Here is a 25,796-nt window from a genome sequence, read left to right as displayed (position 1 = left end):
ATATGCAAATGAGTTATGAATCGCGCATAAACGCCATGGCTCTGGTTGCCTGGTTGCACAATACATCTCTGCAGATGATGTGGCTAGTTTGGCTCAATTATCAGCTTGGGGTCCTTTCACAAAGTGATGTATTGTGATATGTTGCATTTTGAACTCTGTAAACTACAGGTGTCTTACCAAAATATTATTTTTACCAATTTCTGGTTTTGTTGCTCTCAGATGACAAATAATCACTGCTCAACAACAAGCAGGAAGCTGAGCAATGTCCGATCAGATTTTTGTTCATAATGTCAATGTATGTGAAAAATTCTTTAGCTATCTTTGAACCTTACCCGAGGTCCATAGATAACATTGGTGCTGCCAAACATAGCATTCATGCTAGTGTATAACATTGCGAACAGCTTGTTGAAGCACGTCATGTATAGCTGCACATACAAGATGGACACGTTTCTTTTACAAATGTTTATTTACATGTTAATTATACAAATACATCAGAAATAATCAACCCACTCATAGATTCTAGTTTAGAGGATTTCTAGCATAGAGCATATATAGTTGACACAGTTCAGTGCTAGATGCTAGTAACTAGTGAGACTTAATTTATGACATACAGTCAAGCGATCAACCACAAGATGATGCTGTTATGGAAGATGCCTTGCTACATCTGGCATAAGGTGGTGAATAGTAGGTTTAATTTGCCTAGCAAAGTGTATGTTCCTGCTTGTGTTGTTACATTATCATACATAGTGAGCCGAACAAAAACATGTCTAACATGGCTAACATATCTTGCTATGCAACTAACTTTACCTCTTGTGTCTTGTTTTCCCAGAATTGTTGTTCTCATTACATTCTATATTTGCATATCTCCCTTTTTAATGAAGTATGAAAGTCAGGTTGTCTGAAACTTCCTGCTGGTTAACTGAACCAAGTCAAAATAAAATTTTGAAAGGATTTTATCCATGCAGAGGTGTTATTATAGCTTTGGGGTAATGCCATGACTGTCAGTACCCCAAACATGTGTATAATTGCAAATTAGTGGTTTTTGTTAAGCACTTCATGGTGGAAGGCATTACACTGCATAAAATCAAACTTATATAAAATGTTTATTTTAACCCAAAACAAAATGACCCTCATTGACAAAATAAACTTTTTGTCTTTCATTCTGGAATTCATATGTATTCATATTTATCACCAAATGTCAAAAATAAAGCATACAGATGTAATGCTGATTAAATGTGATGGCATATGAAAAATTATGGAACTTTATGAGAAACCTAATAATTTAAAACCAGCACTGAAAGATATTAGTTATCTGTCTAAAATATTTCAGATATATATTTAGATAAGCCCTTGTTTATCAAAGTGATGGTTGCAATTTGGTGCATTATTCATGAATTTTACCAAACAAATTTCACCCATATTTTACATAGTTTTCATGCATAGTGTAGATAACATTGTCACGTATATTCATCATTTCAGTCCCTGAAAAAAATAAACTGCATGAATGTATGCCTTTGACATATATTCTTGAACTTCCATGACATCACGTCTTATGACTAATGACCCAAGTATTACACTGACTGGCAGCACAAACGTTCCTTACTGTAATGAGAGAGAGAGATTGATAGATGTTCTTCTCTAAATTTCTTTGAATAAATCCAGCAGCATATACACTCATCTAAGTGTATATGTAATGGACAGTATAGTATGTAAAAAAAAAAAAAAAAGTTCACCATGTATTTGAAATTCACCATAGAAAGGTAGCCTAGCATTTTATTTTTGCTACATAAAAGATAAAATAGTATGACACACACACTCACTGACTCATGGAACGCCATAGTGTAGCTCAGAGATGCCTTTAATGGTCATGGGAGATCATATTCAGATTTTCACAAATGTGTGAATATTCTCCGGAGTAAATAACAACCTGTGGTGATTTTAATTTGGACTGTTATGCCGTGGACTGGAGAATTATTGTTTATAATCACTCTGGGGAAACCAGAGATGTTACTGTACACTCTGACATGGCGCAAAGAGTTAGTTGAATGTGGAAATGTATTAGACCTGAATGGTTTTCTTCAGCCCTGGTGCTCAGAAGTCATGGACATTTGTAGATGACAGAATGGCATGCTACTGATATTTCATTGATTTCGTTCAGCGAGTGTGGATTTATTTGTCTTTAATTGCTGTGTGGCAGCTTCTTCATCAATGAAAACCTGAGCAAGGTTGTATCGTTCACATTATAGTGTATGAATACTCAACATTTATTGGAAAGCTCTAGGTAGAAGGCAGTAACTGATGACTAAGATTTACGGCTAAAAATTTGAGAGCATTTGCAGAAGAAAGTGCAACACAATATGATTTTACAGGGATTGATTCCCATCTCACAGCACCTGTGAAAGTATGCTCGTATGCATACCCGACCCCAATGCAAATCAAGAACGCAGAATAAACCACAGGTGTCAAAACAACTGCTACAACAATGAAGGTGTCCGATAACTCTGAGTCCAAGGGCAGAATGACTGCCTGCAGCGAATCAGTACTGTTTTTGTGTGGAGACCATGTGCTTCTTAAGCGAGTGAGATCCAAACTGATCAGGAGAAGGACATCAAGGTTTTCTGCACTTTTGATGGTAATGGTGTGTTGTATCATCATTTCAAATTTCAGTGTCACTAGGGAAAAAATCTTTGGGGAGTGGCTGAGGGGGTCATCAACAAGTGACTCACTGTGAGGGTTTGGGGTTTGGGAGCTGGGTGGAGAGAATGATAAGGCCAGAGGCTGGTCATTTCCAGAAATAAAATGGAAAAAAAAACTATATGTGTACATTTTAGAAAATCAAATAAAAATATTTTTGAATGTTTGGCCACATCCAAGAATACTGTCTCTAGGGTTCTTATTTTCTTCTGCCCCTTGGGTAGCCCTGGGTGCCTGCAGAACCGAAATGGCAGTGTGATGTGGCTTTTCTGTGGCTGGGAAGGTGTTCCTGCTCTGGAGAGTGAGTCTGACAGGGTGGAGGTGGGGCTTGAAGGGGAAGGAAGGCACTCTGAGCCGTGTTCTGAATGCAGAGATGGGGAAGACAACATGGAGGAGTCCTGTAGGTGCCCAGCCAAGCTCAATGGGAAAACCTGTACTACACTATGGCATGAGCAAGCAATGACCTATACCATACTGTACGATAGCATGAGAAAGCAATTACCTGTACTATACTACAGCATGAGCAACTAATGAACCATAGTATACTACCAAACGAGCATACTATGGAATGAGCAACCAGAAAACCTGTACTATATTATGGCATTAACAAAAATGGGTTGTTTTCATTTTTTTTCTTTAAGGCGTATGGGGCAGCTGGTCTCATTACATCCCTCTTTACAAATTCAACACTTTATTGCACACGACCACGGGATCCCATCACAGAATATAGATTTTAGTGTATAAAATATGTAGACAAATGTAAAAAAGAAGCTATTTCAAGACACAAGGCTGTAAAAATAGCAGGAGCCTAGGCCGTGTTATTATCCACACAAACACATTTTTTTTCTCCCACCCATTTCTAAAGACTTTAAACTGGCTAAAATTGATCAGGACACATCCATCACTTTTCACTGTGAATGCTTGAGATTCTCCTATGTTAATTTGGCTGAATGTCGTACAATACCAATTATGTGTTCACAGCTATTATAAAACACGTTCAGCTATCTACATGCTGTTTACACTTTTTTATTTAGCAGCAATTAGCTCAGCATCTTCCATTCACAGTCTGGCTGAACACTCACTCCTAATCAAGATGAAATCTCATCTAATCCAAGTGAGCTTGAGCAAAGAATTTCCTGCTCTTCTGAATTCTGCGGCTATGAGGTGTCGCTCTGGAATTTGCAGGTACCAGAATGTGTATACACGTGTCACTTGGTTCAAGATCTCACACTCATGGAAGTCAAAAGAGCAGGAGCATCTTTTCTGAAGCTCTCACATTTTCAGAAAGATATCCTTGAACCACTGAGCTTTTAATATGGAAAGACAGAGCTGGAAGGGTGATGACGGTAGCATGCAGCAACATGTTATTGAACAGGTCTCCCTGTTTGCATGCCAGCTTCTTGGCATATGGGCTTTCGTGACTTCCAAGATGGAATTAAATGCAAATGGCAGCATCCACAAGATCATTTCAGCCTTGACCAAGTCCTCTGAAATAACCATAACGAGAGAAGGAATAAGGTAGGCTACCCTGTAGGATTCACTAAAAGCCACCAGTTTAAATGGCCTTGCCCAGGAGAGCCTTTACATGAAAAAAAGACTGGCTGTGCTTTTAACAGACACATCACAGTACACATCACTCATAAAAAAAATTTTTTTTAAAGCATACGTCAATCAAAAAACGTATTGGCATGCAAAAAATACTAAAAAGCATCCTTTATAATGCATTCAACATAAAATGTACCATTTACGCATATGCTTTGTCTTGGTGAACTTATATTCTGTCTGTCATGAGATACATGTGACTATGTTTCCAAATAAAACCATATATATATATATATATATATATATACACACACATACACATACACACACACACACCACAGGATATGTCTGTTTTTTTGTATTATGCCATATGGCTTATTGTTTTTCTCTATACGGAATTGTATACACTTTAAGTGCATAGTATTGAATTTAGTATTGCCAATTTCTGCATTGCGGCTGGCATCTGCTGTCACAAACATACTACCTTTTATGCTGCTCATAGCTTTCCCTTATTCTGCTGTGATGTGCTATTGAGCCAGAATGACAGAATAATTGTGCAGTTGGGCGGTGAATGCACCTCCCAGAAATTCCAAATGTTGCAAATTATTCTTCTGCTTGTTTTAAGAAAGACATGACAGTATGAACCATCCAATCCCAAATCTGCTCTTCTGTCCATATAAAAAAAGTGAGCAATCGCAAAATCAAATATCTGCCTCTAAAAAGACAGTACAGTCAGAAATTCTGGTGGGTATATGTAACGTTTCTATTGATTGTGGCACAGTAATGGCTAAAGCAGCGTGCCACTCCCAGTGCTCATGGAAACAAACCATATGCAGCCACACATGTACAAACGACATGCACACACACACATCACAATATTGAAAAAGAAAATCAGCTGTTTCAAAGGCATCGTCTGACGCGGTTATCTGCAAATTCCAGTATAATTATTTGAAGAAAAAATAAATAATTGCTCACTTCACCTTGGGTATGTCAGGGACAGGATGCTACCAGCAGCAACACTGTGATTTGGAGTCCTGTGAATTATGCATGCAAATCTGGCGCATGGCATGCATGGGGAGCCGCGACGCTAATTAGAAAACGGCATTCGCAGCAACGCGCGCTCATTGTTTAGTGACACATGCAAACCGAGCGGTGTGTGTATGTGTGTGCCAGCAGACATTTTAGGTCTACCCCCTTGTTCACCACTGTCAAAGTCATAAGATGGTGGCATATTGCAAGTATTGCCTCAGCAGCAAGCAAGACATTACAGTGCTGTGCCTCCCCCAAATACTTTCATGGTTATACAGGGCACGTGGGGTTACATTCTAATGAATTTATAATTCACTGTTCTAATAAAGCCTTTGTGCAAATGCACTTGTATTTGCTTCAGCCATTTCCGATCACATTCTTCTCAAAGTGGCTAAATTCACACAGGGTTTATTTTTCATGCTCAGATAAATATGACTTTGCAATACCAGGGCACTGACAATGATGTTTAATTACAAAATAATCGGCAGTCGGTGTAAACAAAGAAGCCATGATGATCTTCATTAGGAGGAGGAGCTTGACAAAGAAATCATTTTCTTACTTAACAATTCTGCATTTTTCAGACTCTTATTGTTTTGTCTTTACTATATCAGCAATATAGCTCTTAATTAAAGGGCTGTTTAGCCTGCAGTTTTATGAAATCTGTCTTATTATGACTATGTGTGTATAAGAAGACTCTAATTTAATTCTAGCATCACACCCATACATGTGTTTAGGTCTGTTAAAAAGATAAGCCCAGACTCTCAGATATTTGGAATTAATCAGGATGAATACATAATTGATGTGAATATATAATTTATATTATTTCATCTTCTGGCTATGAAATCGTACTGCAGGGTGCAGATATAGTTTAAACACACAATAAACACAGCATTTACTGGTGGCTTGGACAAAGCTACAGTACCAATTTACAGTTGGTACTCAAAGCATTGTAGATGGCATATTATCCCATTAAATATTACTGTACAAAGGGCAACACTAAGGTATGCACAGCAAAAAGGGTGAAATCACTTTTGGAATAGTACATTTTACAATGAAAGAGTATATTTTCCACTCTTGTTGGCTCATATAAACACTGTCAATTTTAAATTTAGAAAAGAGACATGCTTTCTTAATTCATGGGATTTCAGCCCCAGCATGGTCACCAACATTCTAATCGCATACAGGTTTTACATACAAAAATGAACAATTAATTAATCAGCAGCAGTTAAAATATGTTGGTGAATAGTACACTTATGGTGGCATTACATCATCCACAAGTCATCTGAAAAGCTGACAATTAGTGTGAGAGAATATATATTTTTATAATAGGTTTTTTTTTCAAAATATTAGTTTGAATATCAAAGAAAAAATTATTAATTTAATCTTAACTAAGCACAGTCCCACAATTAATTAAAATATGATTAAAAACACTTGCAGATAAATTTCATGAATTGACCTTCACTTTTTTTCTGAAATGATAAATCTTAAAGCTCACATTTGAAAAACATCTTTTTGCCACACTTTTGATTTCATCCACCTATACTAAATTCCTTTAACCTTTTACAAAGCAGATGATATTATATATAGAAAACTATCCTTAAAGATCGGGTGACAGCTGTACCCCAAAATAGTAAAGTAAAACACTAGGGTTTCCATTCAGAGATACACAGTAGTGTGTAGTGTATAGGAGTAGAAGCAGCTCTAGGCCCTGGGTTCATGTGTGAGGTGCACTAATGCTGTGCTAACTCCCAAACTGAGCACTTGGACCTGCTTGCTTTAATCAGAAAGGCGTATTTTAAATACTTTGTGACACATTGGCTTGGATTCAATCAACATTTCTCACTAACTTTGATTTACAAATAAATGCTAGCACTCCTTTTCGCACAAACACAGTCTTGCTAGTTATTTGTGGTATCAGCTGGATTTGCCAAACTGGGGGAGAAAAAAAAAAATTTATTTTATTTTAAATCAAAGTTAAGGACAGATTCAATCCAGTCCCTTTTTTACTGGGGTTAAGGAACCCTCCCAACCATAACTAAAGAAATGCAAGCAATACGCATCCCTTCCATCCAAAAGCATGCCAATATTCTCCTATCAAGCAGTTTTCCATGGAGACAGTAACACAACAACAGGAAGCCTTAAACTCTAGCACCCAGATTACAGTGAGATTAAAGTGCATTTGCTCTAAAAAATAAAATAAAAAAGGGCGGAGGGGGCTGGAGAAAATCGTTCCACACAGATGCCCAAATGCCTCCAACGATGGGTCTGAATCACTTCCTGCACTGGCCTTCTCTTAATCCTCCCTGAGACCTCGTGGGACCAATAACCAGCAAAGCTTTGATTTTAAGGACTACTGACCTGTTGCGCCATGTTTAAAGGCAATTAAAAGGAACCACTTTGGTAAAAAAAAATAATAATAATGCCAATTATTAATGTTGCAGATGGCGATTAATAAAATGAGAGAGAAGGGCTGGATGTGCCCTACGGGTCTGTGTTCTCTCTATTTTGAGACCTGGGGTAACTCGTGATGACAGGAGAGAGGCTGGGCTCAGTTTATTATTTTGCCAACTACTTACATCACTTTGTTCATAATAACTCTAATGTGACACAGACTATTTAAAGACAAGATTGCATTTACATACCCCCATATTTGTACGTCTTATTTGTTTAATTTTATTGGACATGCGTCATGCATATACTTTTATAATGTCAGAATAATTTAATATCAGAATAAGCTTACATTGGGCCTTATATGAAATATATTCTTTTTTTGTCATATATACGTACATATATACAAGCATGTATATAGCAAGGGTTCAATATAAAATGTTCCATGAAATACCAGTAAAATACATTAAAAAATTATAAATCTCACTCTACATAAGACACATCCTTGCTCTCTGCAAGCATTATGTTTGCCAGCAGCCTGACCTACTACACCACTACAGTTTCCAGCACGTGCACTGTGAGCTCACCACACTGTTTCCATAGCAACACCAATCAGAGGAGGGGAAGCCCATTGCACACAGGAGAGGTGCGCCAAGATCCGAGAGATGGGCGTATTTACTTCACACCAAAGGGTTGCTTGTTTAACAGCTTTCACCCCATATACCTGATAATATGTATATATGTGTATATATATATATATATAACGCACACAAACACATATAGCTTTAATTGACCTGTCACTAATTTTACCAGATTTTCATTTAACCAGATAATGTTTTTAATGTTTGTCCACATATCCACAATTAAATATCTTAATTTTTTGAATTCAGTATTCAGTATAAGTAATTGACCCATAATAGCTCTTAGCATTATAACTCCACTTTGTACAGTGCCCTGGGTTTTGTATTTATCAAAGAAGTTTGAATTGCTGTGTCGTGTGCTAACATGTTGAGTAACAGATTTATCAATTATAAACACAAATGAGTGCACACACACAGATACACATGCACACACGCGCACACACACACACACACACACAAAAAGACAGACAGAAGTCCATTAATCATTTGTCGAATTAACTGAGCCCAAACCCCACACACACACAACTTTTATGAAACATTCCAATGCATTGGGGCAACCAGTCTTCTGGGGACTAGGGGTTGTTGGCACATTCAAGTTCAGGTCTTGAGACACCAGCATATTGAAAAGCCAATAGCAGTACCCCCAACTTCATGAGTATTTGTCAAGAACTCCGCAACATTAAACATTTCAAGAAAATCTCAGCAACAAAGGAATCAACCCAGGAACCTACATTACCACATGCTGCTTTGTTTTATAGTACTAGCTCAGAAATACGTTTTACCTTGAAATCTACAACTTGATAAAGGTAATTTGAGGAATTTGAGAAACAGATTTTTCAGCCAAGTTAGTCAAGTGGCCTGAAAATCTGTATGTCCTATCTACATACCCCATAGTTCCAACTGAAAATACTTTATATATATATATATATTTGTAAAGTTTGGCTGATTTAAAAAAAAAACTGGTGTTGTGTGAGGCCAGTGCCTTTTGTGAAATAGTGCCTGTTTTTATTTTTGTGATTAGCCCATTCTGCGTGAGAGTATAACTTGTTATTATTATCATAGTAAATGTTCAGCTGTGAAGGTTGCCCTGCAGAGGAAAGCAGTGTTTAAAAGGTTTGCCGATAAGTTAACACAGTAAACAATGCATCCTACTGATAATTGCAGTGTGAAACTTCAATGTTCAGGGTAATTTTCTGAATACGATCGCAACTAGTCCTTTGACATTTTTTATTGAGACCTGTCTGGGTTTCATTTTAAAGATTTTGATGAAGTCCTACATGTTACTGTAAACACATAAACCTACTAGCTCATATCAATTTTTATTCAAATGAGATTGAAACAGGATGAACCAAACTTCAAATGTGCAAACGATGATTATAAAAGCTGTGTGCTTCATATCATTCCCAATGGCCTAGAATTGCAGCATATACTGTATACGTAAATGTCCAACAGAAATTGTACAAGGTAGGGAACGGGGCTGTCTTTTTTTTTTACACACATATAGTACAGTTACATTAAAAGTGTTAGATTCTAAGCGTTTGATAAGCATTTGCCTTATTGTTGTACTTCCAACACTTCTTTCGATTCTAGACCTTAACTGCTGAAGCTTGTACAGTAAGGAAAGGACACTAGTCACAATCAGCTATTTCAATGACTGAAAGGCCCTGTAACACTTGGTAACCCACTAGTTACCAGAACTATGTTCTCATTTGAATAGCAAACACATTCTGTTTGAGAGTACGGTTTTTAAAGCAGGGAGTCTACGAAAAGACGTGTTCTGTCTGGGATTGTTTCTCAAGTATAACGGTATTTTTAAACAATCCGCAACCTTCACAGCCTCTTGCCAGGTTCACACTTTTAATTTTGTAACATAGGCCTACACCCTAAAAGCAAACTGAACGTGAAATGTCTTCTGTCCTCTGTAAATAATTTGCTCAATGCATCTAGTCACTACGAATCGTAGTGTACGATAAATAGATAGCACGTCCGTATACATTAGCAGCTCCTGACCCCACACTTCAGGAAAACAGAGAAATTACCTAATCCTTGCTTTTTTTTTTTTTTTTTTTTACAACGAACTTTCTAACCTCTTTAATTTTTCCCAATACACCTTTCTTGACTTAAGGAGCAACGATAGACCGGTTGTTTAAAATATATATATTTAGTTACACATCTTTTCAATAGTAGGCTACATAATCGTGAAATAGATATAATATTTTTTTGGTATGATTCGGCTATATATATACCATCTCTGTGAAAATACGGTAAAGAATTTGACAATGCGCTTTACTCTATGTGAATTTAAACACCCCCCCCCCCCCCCCCAAAAAAAAAAAGAAGAAGAAGAAAATAAAATAAATAAACAAAATTTGAAAACGAAGTAACAACCCACCAACCCCCAAAGTAGGCTATATGGTCTACAGGGCATGAAGGGTCAGTCGTCAGGCACGTGTACTCACGGTCAAGTCCAAGTAACGCACAACCGTCCCCAGTAAAATTATGGTTAGTGTTCTTCCTTAAACGCATAGATGCATCTGTTTGTCATCTTTAACCACACTTAACTTGTAGCAGTGATGTTACTATACAAATATAGCCTACAAATAGCGCATCCTTCAAATATCTATATGAAGTCACGGTCAGTAAGCATTTAGAATGCAGTATATTGTACTCTTCGTTTAAACGACAAACACCTGTCTAGGTGGGACATAATAATAATAATAATAATAATAATAATAGTAATAATAATAATAATTCCGTGTACCATGTTGAACTTGTACCATGTTGTGACAAGTTCAAAATCAATTTCAGCCAGCATTCTTTGCGCAAGATTTACAATATGAATAAACTACGCTTTGATTTGCTTTTCCTTTCTGTCGCTGCCAATAAATTCTTATCGCGATTGAATGTTTTTAAAACATCAATTTTTTTTTCTGTTCCGTACACACACTTAATTAAGCACTCTTATTAAACTGTTGCCACTCCAAATTTGGAACCAGCGTCTGCTGTGGGTGGGAAACATTGCCACCTTCTTAAGTGATGCAGATGAGTCTGGGACTCTAGTGGTTTTTCATGACCTAGGTCGCCCCCACCCCCAACTCTGACAGCGCTGTCTGTCATATTCAGCCCCTGCACAACATTGCCACTTGCCCTCGAGCGTGGGAATGGGAGGCTCCGGCCGTTCACATCTCCTTCAGTCCGTTTAACGGAATCAATTAAGCAAGGCCAACTCCTCTCTCCCTACCCATTCCATTTTTGTCGGGTTCACCTACGTCCTAATTATTTCAGTTTGTGAGGCCGTTTCCTATTTAGAGTCGATCACGCCGAAGTAAAAAGTAATGGATGCGCGCGCGTGTTCCTCCATGTTCAATTTAATTTCAATGCTACGGGTCCTTTGACAAGGGTCTGTTTGGCCCTGTTCCTTGAGGGAAGCCATTGGAAGTGATTTTTTTTTTTTTAATGATAAAAATAAGTAGAGTAAATAAATTAGTATATTATTATTGTTGTTGTTATAGTTGTATGTTGAAAATTAAAATTCAGATATTGCTTGCGTGTGTGTGTGTGTGTGAGAGAGAGAGAGAGGGGGGGGGGGGGGGGGGGGGAGAGCGAGAGCGAGAGAGAGAGAGAGAGTGTACCCGCCGCGTGACTTATTATTCAAGAGACTAATCAAACTTCACAAATGTTATATTTTTTCTTGAGTGAGAACAACTAACAGCTATCACCTAGGCGTTAAAATGTTACTGCATTTATATATCCAAATTTAGCATCCCTTTCAATTTCACCTATTTTTATGATTTTATAAAATTGTGGTTTCAAACAGTCAATCCAACCTTTTTTGTCTTATATCTTATTTGGAATGTCTTCTTTAAGGTCTTTAACATCCTCCCAGAGTCCACGATGATCCTGGAAGCAGTTTTTACTTTCGGTTATCTAGCTTTATGACGACCAACACACTCATACAGCTAGATAACCAAAGATAACAACCCACTTCCCATCCTTCAACTGTATTCCATGCAATGTTTCCAACGTTTTGCATTTGACGTCCTTGAAAAAAAGTTTTAAATCCTCTCTCCGTGGTATTGTTTTTACAGCCAACCCCCCCCCCCCCCCCCCCCCCCACCTCCCAAAAAAAAAAAACCGGATCCGCCCTTGATTGCGATCGCTGTCATTCAAAGTTTAGCCGAACTTTTCCCTCTAAAAATTAGCTTTCCAATCGAAGGAAAATCCTATCCAAGGGATTTCATCCAATTGGCATGAAGTGTAGCCTATGAGCAATCAATGACGAGGTACGATACGATTTACAAAATTACGAATTAGCCATCCTTGGACAGGCCTGTATTTGTATTGTAAATCGGATAATTCTCACAAAATATTCCGTTGCCTGTAGTAACACGTTGTGGTACGAACAAAATCCTGCGTAGCCAGTCAATTGAGTATACTGTGGGGGAAAAATGTATGCTCCTGTTCCAGAATCAAGCGTGGAGAAGATATAAGAATCATATTTCGCCGTCGCTTCCGATTATGCTGCTGACGCTTTTTTTTTTAAATCCCAGATGAAACTTAATTGCACGTAATGAGCGAGGAGAGCTCGCGATGGGTCTCCGAGCATAACACCGCAGAGAGAGAGAGAGAGAGAGAGAGAGAGAGATGCCGTCCTTCCTGCTTGTCGCTGCCAACGGTCTGGAAGGAAAAAGGGCCATCATTGAGGGAGGGGGGGGCTTGCAGTACCAAAATCTGGACCAACCCGACGAGGTCAAAGGTCCCAGACCGCGGGAGTGTATGGTAATGATGATTTCGTGAGAAGTCTCAAGTGCACGTTTATATTTAGTTAAATGCATGAGTGAGCAGCGGTCTCGCGCGCCATTGCCAATGGGACTGGAATCATTTCTTCTTCCCTCAACGTTCTAAAAACCCAAGAAAGGAATATTGTTACGTGGCCTGTAAACCGTCTTCTTGCACGAAGATTGCTGTAATTTCCAGTCGGGGATGCATTTTCTCTTCTCGCATTTTCTCTTCTTGATCAGATGCTATACACATATCCCGGCCTGGTTTATTGATCATATGGGTCCAAGTAACACAGTGAGTCGGCGTATTATTGCATTGGTAGTCGGCTTTGGTGTGATATTTTAATGACCTCATATCTCATATAATAGGTATGGAGAATATCTACAGGGATTTACAGGTATTCGAATACATTCACATCTGATACTTTTCTCATATGCCGTAAAACAGTACGTTGTTTCTCCTCAAGGAATGGTGTAATACAAGGTAGGTTTTCTTTTTTCGTAAGTTGCACACTCATACACACCCAAACCTCGTCCGATGCTATTTAGCTGACAGTATATTGGTGCCATTCCTTGACGCATTTGCTACCGCAGCTTACTGTATCTCGAAGACACTGCATTCCTTGCTCAAATGCATATTTCAGAAGGCGTTTGTTAAGGAGCGTCTACCTCACACACGCGAGCTCAATCTCAACGTTCTGATTGTATAGTAGCCTATATTATTCATTATCGTGACAATAACATATCCGCTTAGAGACGATTATCTTATCTGTGACATACTTCCGCGTGTAGTCGTAATACACCAAACACCTCAAAACAGGAGAACCTCACCAAACCGTTTTCATCGTCTGTACAGATAATAGTCTAAACAAGACTCGTGTGTATAAGTGCGGAAGCGAATTCCAGGTTTTGCGATCACCTGCAATTTAGACTACCGATCACAGGTTGTAGCCTACTGCGTTAGCTCGTTTTTCATTTTGATCTTAAATGAAAAAAAAAACATCTAAATCTAAATTGATTTTGTCACCGTTATGTTGTTCCTGATAATAAATGTGGGTAGCTGTTAGATTTTTTAAAAAGGTAATCGCTATAATATTTCTTGATGGCCTTTTTCAAACACGCCACATTACTCTCTCTCCTCCCTTTCTAACAATTATAACGCTACAGTAGGCTATGTCTGCTACATACAGTCTCTCTCTCTCGCTCTCTCTCTCTCTCTCTCTGTGTGTGTGTGTGTGTCCTCAAGCAAGTGTAGGACTTCCAGCGGTACAATTTGGCACACTCAATGTTCTAACAATAGAGTAGGGTAGTTTTACGGTATCCGATTGTTACGCTCCAAAGTAGATTATATAAACATGCTGAATTAGGAGACTGTCTTTGTAACTACACATTTCAGTGATTTGGGATCGTTTTTGTTTAGTTTTTAAGTTTTTTTTATCGTTGTCTGTTGCTATCCTTGCCTATTGCTAGTGTCTGTATTTATTTACCGTTGCTATATGAAAAGGATTTTATGACGTTTAGGTATATGAATTAGTTTCTTCTTTACGTGTTCTACAGTCTGTATAACTGTAATGGTCCCAGTTGCAATGACTAGTTGGCGCATGTGCGTTGCTCAGTGGCTGAGCATTATGAATCCCATCAGTAATTAAGGGATAGGAAGCAACTGATGACAGTTGTGCACATGCGTCATTAGTGTCCTTCTTTTGCCAGTTGCGAAACCCTGTGACACGCTAAGCAACAGAACTCTTTCAGAATACTTATTACTAAAATTTGATGGCAGCCGTTCGTTCTCCATGATATACATTACACACGTTTAAAATGTGCTTTCTTCCATGAGGGGAAACATCTGGTTTTGCGCCACTATGAGTTTCAGAATGTCAGTAAGATTTTCAGTTATCCATATATGCAATATAGTTTTAAACTCTCTCTTTCTCTCTCTCTCTCCCTCTCTGTCACACACACACACACGTTGTCGTTGTGTTTGCTGTTTGTATCTTGCTAGGTTCCATTTAAACATTACATACACATTTCCAAAAATAAAATATGAATCCGTTCTTATTAAAAGTGTCCATTTCTGTGTTTGTCTGCATTTATTTCGAATTGGGTAGGGCAGTGACGATTTCAGGTCGTCATAATGGTTTGTTTTGCCCTAAAAAAAAAAAGAAGAAAAAAAAAGGCTGGTACTAGCTCGCTTGCATTAATTAGCTAAATGTATGGTTTAATCAGTGCGCTGCCGTGACGTCACTGTACAGGAAAGAATTACCCCAGTTTTCTTTCGTATTATGCGTTGATTCTCATATCACGTAAACTGAAAACAAGTGGCACATTTGCATTACAACGCAAATTACAGGAAACTCTCAACACACTACATCAACGAATACATATGTAATAGGTTTCTCGTGTTAGCATGTTTACAGTATTCTTTTTGTAAACGAGACAATGAGCCCCTATCGTAGAGTATATTCTGAAATCTATGGTGTTAGCCACTGAGCGGACGTGATCCGTGGCCCACTAAGAACCTGTTCTTACCAGACTGGAGAAGTGTGGCCAGCTGGTGACAATGGCTAAGACATTGCATCTTTTGGACCTGACGAGTTGAGTAAAATTTTCATTTCTAAACTGAAGGAAACACTTGTCGCGCCGATAAAATGTTTACAGTAGACTACAGAAGTTTGTTTCCTCAAAAAACGAAATAAATTGTTTTTGAACAATTCAACGTCACAATATGCTGAATACAAACAGAAACAACAGTTAATTAAAAGCAGTCGTAATAACTGATTCAAGTTCCGTCATTGACACCAAAGGTTACTGTTTTTGGACTATCACTACGTCCAGTATCATATTCGCTCTTCACTGCACTGCATATGCATTCGACTGTATTTAAGTCCAAATGAATAAGTATGCACTTACATTTTCAAAATGTGTGCCATAGTCTACAGCTGGTGGCTTGAGCAGTCCTGATGAAAATCATCCCTGAATAAAGAATTTCGAACATGTGGAAAGTTCTTTCAAGACTTCCCTCTGAAAATCCATCCGTTTCTCGTCGTGCCTTCATTTAAAATTGCCGCTAATTCTCTGCTCATTACGCTTGCTTCGGCTGCACCGTTAAGATCGAGCATATTCCAACCACATGATGGTGGGAGAGAGAGAGGGGGAAAACTTTCCCACAACATATTTGTCTTCAGCTCCAAATGTAAAAGTGAACTGTTGTGCTGGGAGTGGGCAAGTTTTGGGGGGCTGGCCGAGGCATAGTCCATCCCTCCTTTTAGAGAAGGACGTGCTCTGAAATTCAAACAAGTTATCCATGTCTTTAGTTGGCTGATATAAACTGACGACCCATTGTTCATCTATAGCATCGTTCCCAGACAACGAAGACAGTCATATCTTTGAGCCTTACTGAGGCACGTTTGACAGAAGCCTAGATTATTGCATCGTTTATATATATATATATATATATATATATGTGTGTGTGTGTGTGTGTGTGTGTGTGTGTGTGTGGCGGTAAAATAAAGAAAAATATGTTTAATTTGGTAATATATACAATAATTAATAGCCTTCATTTATTTAAATATAACGTACACAAATATCCTTGATAAAAAACATTTTTTTAAAGTTTTCCCTTCAGCTCAATTTAGGCAGTTTAATTGCTGATGATTATTAATTACAAAAGTAAACCGTATCTTTTCACTAATTGTGGGTATAGGCTTTACGTATCATCTAGCCTACATAACTTAACTCCCACGTTTCGCTCTCTTTCTGCAGTACCATTGGCCCATTTTGCGACCAAGTGTCTATTGTGTGTACAAATATAAAATATACAATAGAACAATGATTATATATAAACGCTATATGTCAATATTCGTATGTTCCAACTTCATACTGTAGGCTACAGGTGTATTTATTGACTGCATCCTCACATTATATCACCACGTGCCGATGTTCTTTTTGCGCCTTCTGTGCTACCATTCATGGCAAAATGTCAATACCTATTAACAAAACCAGTGAGAGCATTTATATATGGTATAACGCTGACTCGCTCTGGATTACACGTTGGTGTCCATTACATGTTGTTGATCTGATTTCAATATTCTGCCTTAGTTTTTATCTTAAAACTATATCGTTTCATAATATCCCGTGTGATAATAGATTTTGTCTCCAAATTTTAATGCGAAATTCAGAATCTCGGCGCTCGCCTTGAAGGTTTCTTTTTTGCACTCGAAATTCAGGTTTCCATCGCAGACTTATCCGTCTGACTCCAAGGGATTCACGTTGTGGTTTAGCAGCGAGGTCACGTCCAATGACGTAGTCTAGTATATTTGCTACGCGCAGCCATATTTAAATACATTACGGAAATTAGCACATCAAAATATGCAAATCCTGCTTGCATAGTCTTTCTTCCCACAGACGGACTATTTTTTTCCCTGAACCTATTTATTTCTTCGCAAATTTAAAAGCTTTCATTTACTTTATATATACATTTGTTCCGCCAAGCTCCAAGCATGTGTGCTGCATGTTATGAGAATCCGGGGACGTGTTATGAAGAAGCGGAGAATTCTGCCGGGGAAATCGTCAGTGCATAATGAGACAGCTACTGCGCCTTTCTCACAGTTCCGTTGCAGTTGGTTCCAGCCTCTGTACTGTTTTAATATTGATTCATTTGTAAGGTAGATTCGCATTTACTTTAATTTTTTATGTTTCTAAAAGTATTTTAATGTAATTGTTTTTAATTCAAGGTGTATGTCTGGGTGCTAGCTATATATATATATATATATATATATATATATATATATATATATATATATATATATAATATGTGTGTGTGTGTGCGTGTGTGTGTTTATGCATAGAAAAATATTTAGAAGTCCTCGTTTCATAATACACAGTCTTACTGTATGAGTAGCAACAAAGGCACATTATGGAACAGTCATACTAAATATGGTCTTAGGTGGGTGACGCAGGCAATGCACATCATTATATACATTACATCTCGCGTTCATTTTTAGTCGCTCATTTTAAAGTATTATTATTATTATTATTATTATTATTATTAATTTGTGTATTATGTATAACAGTCTATGGTCCGCCTTATCCGTGGACAAATTAATATATTATTTGATGACATTGTCATGTAGACAACTATGGAGCTGTATTTGGGGCTTAGCAAGATATAGGTTAGACTGTACTTTTGACAATTAGAAGAAACCCCCCCAGAATAATCAAAATCGTTTCTCCTATTAAACTTACACTCTCTCCCCCCCACATACACATACACACATATTCCAGATATTTGTTTTCATTAAGAAAATTACCAACCAATTGCGGTTACCAACCCTTATGACTTCCACGGCTAACCAGGCTGAATGATTTTGAGTCGGCTACTTTGCGCGCCGATGTGATTTTTACCTGTGATGTGCCACTGACAGACTGCAACCGGTCAGGGTCCGTGTGTTTTTTTTTTTTTTTGCCATTTTCGAGAATATAGTTTACGACACCAAATTCTTTCGTATTTTCGAGGGGAAAAAATACATACATAAAATTTTATTTTTTAACTAATTATTTGCTTTCCTGCTTATACGAACAACATGCAGGCCTATACACAATCTCATCAAAGCTATTTCTGAAGTTTCATATTATACAATCTGCGCGATTTCCCCCTGTCCTGTCATACGTCGGCTGGAAACGAGATTGAACCGAACTTGTAGCCTTACCATCTTTATGCACGTTCACTACAAATCAAACAGATCACCCGTCACTCGAATACTTGCCTTCTAAGACCCCCACTCAAGAACCAACAGACTCAAGTGATAGAGTAGGACTTGGCATTTTTTTCAGGACATAGTTATATTCTTTACTGTGTTTTTACACACACACACACACACACACACACACACACACATACACACACAGGCCTACCCTTTTTTTAACGTGCTCAAAACATATCTTAATAAGCACGCGAAAACTGGGCGTGTATGGGCATTGTTTTGCGCACTTAGGAAACAAATATGTCAGTGGCGATCGATGCATGTTTACAGTTATGTAGGCTTTAGCCTAAACGCATATCGGACGCACTTATTTTCAATTAATTTTATGGTAAGGCACCAGCACTCGGTTTGCAGTGATTACAGTGATCATTTTAAAGCAAGTATTATTGTCATATTTTCACTAATTATTTAGTCGACCTTATTTTTGAAAGTGAGTACCTTTACCTTTTCCTCCCAATGCGTTACAGATTAGTCAGTTTTATCTTAAAGAAGCCAGATAGATAGATAGATAGATAGTTCGATTAGGTGGCCGACAATGATAAAATGTTTGGACTCAATTATATTTTTGTGTACAGTAATCCAATAATGTCTACACATGAGTCAGTGCGAACGACTGGTTTAAATCCTTAATTACTGTAGCCTTCTGTCAGTAAATTCAAAAAGTAATTGTAAATTCAAATTGTGGTCGTTGTATTAAAACTGGATTCTGCAGTCTATCAAGTGCGCTACCCGAAGTGAAGTCTGCTCAGAACAATACGACTAGATTAAGATCGAATGTGTGTGCACGTGAGAAAGAATGGTTGTTAAAAGAGGTAGACTATTCTAATAAGAAATTGTCATGTAATTCTGTTTGATAAGACATCATATACACATTAAAACATCAACGGGCTTTAATTCGGATGTTTGACGAGATTTCCCAGTGGAAGCTTTGATTTTGTAAAGATAGTCTCGACAAAAGCTTATTGTTGCGTGACTGCGGCACCCAGTGGTAGCTTGGGAGTTTTACCTAAATCAAGCAATGCTCCAAACAGATATCTTAAATATTTTAGCTTGCAATAGTTTCATTCATTAAAATCAAATGATCTGTGTCTGTAAAAACGATATCAATTGAATTTTCTGTAAAAATGCAAACTGGACTGTCTGTCTGTTTTCTTCTTTTTCTAAAAGCAAGTTGTCCTCGGAGTTATAATAAACGTAAACCAATATGCACTTTTTCGTTTTTCGGTTTGAATTAATAGCCAATTTAATCGATTAAAAGCCATAGTTTACGCGAATAACACGAAATAAATATATTGTGATACGGACATGAATATTATTTAAACGAACGCGTTTATATATGAAGTGTATAGTTGCTTATATTCATAGTGTGTGTAAACATTTTTAATGTTACGCCACGCCTAATGTGAATTCAGTCGACTTTAACGATGTTTTTAGTTGGGCAATTATATATTTTTATTTCTGTCTAAATCAAGATTTACATGCAATAAAACAACATTTTTCTTATTATCATTAACTCAGAAACAAGCCCCATCGCAAATAGTTGGGTCATTTACAATAGCCTATTATAATTCGCCATTTTCATTACTATTTTAAGGCACATTGTAGCCTCCTTAACGTGAGAAGTGTGGAGAAAATTGGAGAGACCCAAAACTTCAAAAAGATTATCCTTTACTTTATGTTAAGAGTAGGCCTACTTTAATCGAATAGTCTTAATCTTATTCTGTATATTCTAACATTAACCAATCACACGGTTTGTGAATGCATATCATGCAGTAGATTAATTATCTAGGAACAGTGATAGAAGTTGTGTTAATGTGACAAGACAGATCCGTAGCCTAAATGTAGCTTTTGTCCTTTAGCATGTCACAGGTGTGCCGAAGAATTCATTTGTAACATGGATTCGTGTTCGCTAATAAACTGTTCACACACGCAAATACGCCTGTTGTGGATTGATACACAGAAAACAAAAAGAAACTGAGAAGACTGAAGACTGCACTCAACATAGCATTAAATAATTTCTCTTGATGCTTAATAAAATTATGTCTTTCCGTAAAAGTAGCACGTTTATCACCTTCGTTACGTTTTTCTGGCCCAGTCTCCATGTCTCCATCAATAGCTACTATCAGTCTGTTCACGTGAATTTATATCACCTCAGTAGCAATTATCTTGTAGCATTTTTTAAAAAGTAATATTATAAGGGACTGCAAACGCAACCAGAAGGGTGCGTGTTAGAACTTTGGATTAGGACCTGCTTATGTTAAGTTATAACTAAGTGTATATTTATTGGTGGTTTTGCTCGATAATGGGTAAGATTAATTAATAGGTTTAATTAGAAGTAAGCCTATGTAATTTCGGAGAGTCCTGATAGCTGGTGATTTTTAGTGTTTGCCATTATTTCGATTTCGATCATTTGTCACCTTTGTTGTATCTTAGAAATCTTCGCGTTTCATGTGTGATTTAAATAAAGAAAGCTTCAGTGTATTGCGACATATGAGTAGAAACTGTAATTACTGAGCTGCCAAATGTATTTTGTCCTTTGAATAGCGATTTTAAACATGTAGTCGACCTTCTCATTTTTATTACCCAACATTTTTCGTTCATTTCAGAGATAGACAAATTCGTGAAAATATACAAAAAATTATAAAATAAATACAACACTTGCTTTAATTCGTTCATAATAAACACATTGTGCCATTGTGAATTTCAATCTGAAGCAAATGCCTTCATTTTCACTAGATTACAGTGGTTTAGATTATGATCAACCACAGCAATGTACATTATTATTATTGTTGCTGTTGTTGTTGTTGTATTTATTATTAAAATAATAATATTATTATTATTATTAATAATAATAATAATAATAATAATAATAATAATAATAATGATGATGGTGGTGCACATTTGCATCATTGAATAGATTTGCAGCATTTAAGACCTATATGTACAGGCCCATAGTAGAATGTTCTTGTAAAAGATATTATTATTATTATTATTATTATTATTATTATTATTATTATTATTATTATTATTATTATTATTATGGGAAATCAAATGTATTTCATATTAAATGATGTTCCATACACATTGTTCTGGTTCTTGAGTAATAGAGACATGCTGACTGCATTGACACAGTAACTATGTCTACATTTCATCTGTTTTATTATATATATATATATATATATATATATATATATATATATTTATAGACACACACACACACACACACACACACACACACACACAACAATACACACTATAAAATATATAAAATTGTGTGTGTGACCTCTAGTGGTCAATGTTCGAAATGGCTCAATCAAGGAAAAATTACCTGGCCTGACTTGGTTTGAAAAAAGGTTTTTCTAGAATAAATTATTTTTCAAAAGTGAACAGTCAGTTGAAAGGATAAAATTAAACTACATGAAAAACGTCCACACACCGTGATAATTACATATAAATAAGTGTTAGACAATACCAAATGTTGTTGCTGGAGAAATTAGATTCTGTTTAAACGCACCCCATGTAGGCTACTGTACTCGCGAATATATATATATATATATATATAGCAAAAGCAAATCAAAGTGTGCCTCAGTTGCACGGATGTTCTGCCTTTCCATAAATCGACCTATAAGTAGACTGCCGAAGATTTCTCAATGGATTCGCGTAGCATTTCCCAATTTACTGAACAGAAAATGTTACCCAAAATCAGCCTATTCTGAAGCGCCAGAAATAACTGCTTGGAAAACATGGATCAGCAAAATGATGAAATGCAAAATGTTTAAGAACAAACGATCAAAACGCATTTTATTTCACAACTGGTTCAAATAACTTATATATATAAGTATAAGTATATTATACGTATATTTCACACGGGCAGTAAGCTACCAGGCCAAGTAAGTAGGATTCATTTTGTCTGTCAATAGCAGGCGTCCGTTTGATGACCTAGCTCTGCTGATCTTAAGCATGCCCAAATTTTTGTCACCACATTCTTAGAGCTGAATATCCCATAGACAGGGTCGACAATGCCATACCAAATAATTATCCAACAATTGATTGTAATAATATGATTATTCTCAAATTTTTAAAAATTAACCTATTATTATTATTATTTTTATTATTATTATTATTATGTTTTAAACAAAATACGGAGCAACATTAAGCATAAATGTTTTTTTTTTAATTGTTTTGGTTTGGCGCAACCCACAAAAATAGAAGGAAGAGAATTAATAATTTATTCAAAAATAAGATAGGCCTACAGAATATAAATGTGGAGGGTTTGCCAAGTGTCGTGCGCATCGCAAAGAAAATATAAAAAGCCATGAAGCAGAAGTGTTATTGTTTGACAGACCTCTAATATAAATAGATTAACTAGGCCTATGTCTAAGTTAAGTTAAATCATATTTATAACAGGTTTCGGGCACAGAGAACACGAAAATGTAGCCTATGTATGTACATCTATGTAACTTCTTTAATGGCTCATTTTTTCAACAGGCCTTAATCAGATTTGTCCTTCATGGCATTTATAAATAATGTTACGTCTTCATGCCTACGGACGAAACTGTGTCTTTGCTACGGTGAACATACACGTTCCAAATCTAAGAAGCACGTGTCTTAAAGATTTCTGGAATTTCAGATAGTACTGATCGAGCGACTGCAGGGTGCCACTGAAAATAACACCAGTACCAAAGGATGCAAGCAAGCGTGGTCTCTTGTGAGGCGGAGACAATTGTGTACTTATGCCCCCTGTTGGCTAATTGTATAGATTCACTGATGAAATAAGTAAACTAATGAGTGTCTTCCTCTACTGCTCACAATGTAAATTAATACGGCACAACAGAATATGACAGAAATAAAGGCTGATATAATACGGATCGCCCTGTATTAATTTATGTGTACAGACATCTAACATTTAATGAGATTCCTCTTTACTATAATCAGTTATCAGTAATTAATAATGGGGGTTTGCGCCTTAGAAACGGACAGTAACTTCGTTCTCACTGCCGTGAAAATATACGACTTCTGTATAGGCTACAAATTATACGCAGATCATTATGGCCATTAAGTTTTCGTCACTTATAATCCACAGACTTTTTGGGTTTTTATCATGTCGCCTGTTCGAAAAAATCCACTAAGTCTATTCGCATAAATGCAAATAAGAACATTTGAAATGAGGCCAAATCGTACCATGCACCATGGCTGAATTAAAAAAAAAACGAGTAGGGTTCGAATGTTGCACTGATGTCAACAAGTGCCGCTAACTCAAATCATATGCCTTTACGCAAAACAAAAGAAAAAAAAAACTTGTCCTGGTAGATCCTATGGGCGATTGAATAAGTGCGTCAGACTTAGTTGTCTAAAGCCAATTCGACGATGCATTCTAACGGGAACTTTACTGGTCACCCCTACCCGTCGACAGTCGGTAATATGCACGAACGAAGTAAAGATCACAATGGCAGCAAAAACCGGAAGCAAGGTTCAGAAACTTGTGATGACCAACAAGAATGATTATCGTTTATCGTTTTTGCTTAATGAAAGCTCCAGTTAGAACATATTCTGGTGAGTAAGTAAAAAAAATACCACTTCTAAGAGAATTTCGATTTGATGCCAAGCCCTGCTGCTGATTTGCACTAAGATAAAGAGCAATTTCCTGACAGGAGTCGATGACGTTTATAAAGAGTATAAATGGCTGAGATGGATATGAGCTGTGTTTCATTGCTGATGTGTGGGGCAAGCAACAGCCTCAGCCGTGGTCCCCCTGTAAGCTATGTCGTGTGTGTCGCTTTAGGTTCTGGTGGTGATATGCTACTTTATAATGCAGTGTATCTAATTCTGTCAGAAGCAACAATGCAACACAAATGATAATACAATTCTGTGATAAATCAACGAATAGAATTTATACAAGTCAAGCAGGGTTAGCATTACAGTTAACTGCTCTATCAGGGTCCATTTTAAGCACCCATTTGCCTTACACTGTCTATGAAACTACAGTGTGAAACTACAGCATCTCAGGTGTGGTGAAGTTGATTTCAGATAGATCAATACACTGAGCATTAAGTTAATTATTTCTCTATAGTACAAACTACATTGAGTTTTGTCTGACAGTTGTGCTAGTGATACTGCTAAAAGCACACCCCCTCTCCTCAATCTCTTTCTCTATCTAACACACGCACACACACACTTTTACACACACATGCACACGCACACACACACACACACTCTCACACACACATGCACACGCACACACACACACTCTCTCTCTTTCTCTGGTACACAAACTCACTCACACACACACGTGCATATGCACACAAGTAGTCTCTCTCTCACTGTCTCTCTCTCTCTCTCTCTCATTCACACACACACACACACACACACACACGCTTGCTGTGTAACCTGGGTGGGCTGTATGAAAGCTGTTGCATTATGGCTTTTAGCGCCAGTACTGTAGAAAGCATATGCCGTAGGTATGTGCTGTCCAGCCATATAGCTAAGCTTAGCTGTGGTAGAAAGCATGGTGGTCACCACTGTGTGGGTGTTTTATTTCCTGCAGATCCACTAATCACTGGTTCACGGTAAATTGGTCAGTGGCGCCAATTCCATTAGTCACACAGGACCGGGGACAGAGCAGGACTACGTAATGACAGAGAAACATTTCTCTTATTATTTTATGTTTCAATTACTTTGGGAAGAATAAAATGCTCTGCGATCTCCTTTCCACACATTACACCATGTACTGTATGTACTAAATATACCTCTCATCAACAGTAATTGGGTTTTAACTAATCATACAAAAGAAGTAAAGTAAAACAGATGTGACAGATATGAAGTTTGACGCCAACTTTGATACACTAGGCAGCAGATGGTGTAATGAAGTGGTGACACCCAGTGGGGAGCAGAAAATAAAACATGTCGAAGGTGGGTAAAAGACATCTCTGTCCCCCATCAGGGCTGTACACACTCACTTA

The 25,796-nt window shown here is 37.3% G+C and overlaps 2 long non-coding RNA genes across 3 annotated transcripts in view; one reads left to right on the top strand and one right to left on the bottom strand.

Annotated features, from left to right (window-relative positions):
* The window catches only part of LOC135239528 (uncharacterized), a 51,184-nt gene extending 34,694 nt beyond the window's left edge, over positions 1-16,490 (bottom strand). Inside the window, exon 1 of one of the 2 annotated variants that reach the window (XR_010325401.1) lies at positions 15,982-16,490. This is a non-coding gene — a long non-coding RNA (uncharacterized LOC135239528). The remainder of the gene's footprint in view (positions 1-15,981) is intronic. The other variant, XR_010325400.1, reaches the window with a different exon arrangement.
* The window catches only part of LOC135239529 (uncharacterized), a 181,458-nt gene that overhangs the window by 56,985 nt on the left and 98,677 nt on the right, over positions 1-25,796 (top strand). The window lies entirely within an intron of this gene.

Source organism: Anguilla rostrata, chromosome 14, assembly GCF_018555375.3.
Source record: "Anguilla rostrata isolate EN2019 chromosome 14, ASM1855537v3, whole genome shotgun sequence".
NCBI lineage: Eukaryota > Metazoa > Chordata > Actinopteri > Anguilliformes > Anguillidae > Anguilla > Anguilla rostrata.
Note: the sequence above shows the minus strand (reverse complement) of the source record. Positions and strands in the feature narration are given on the sequence as shown.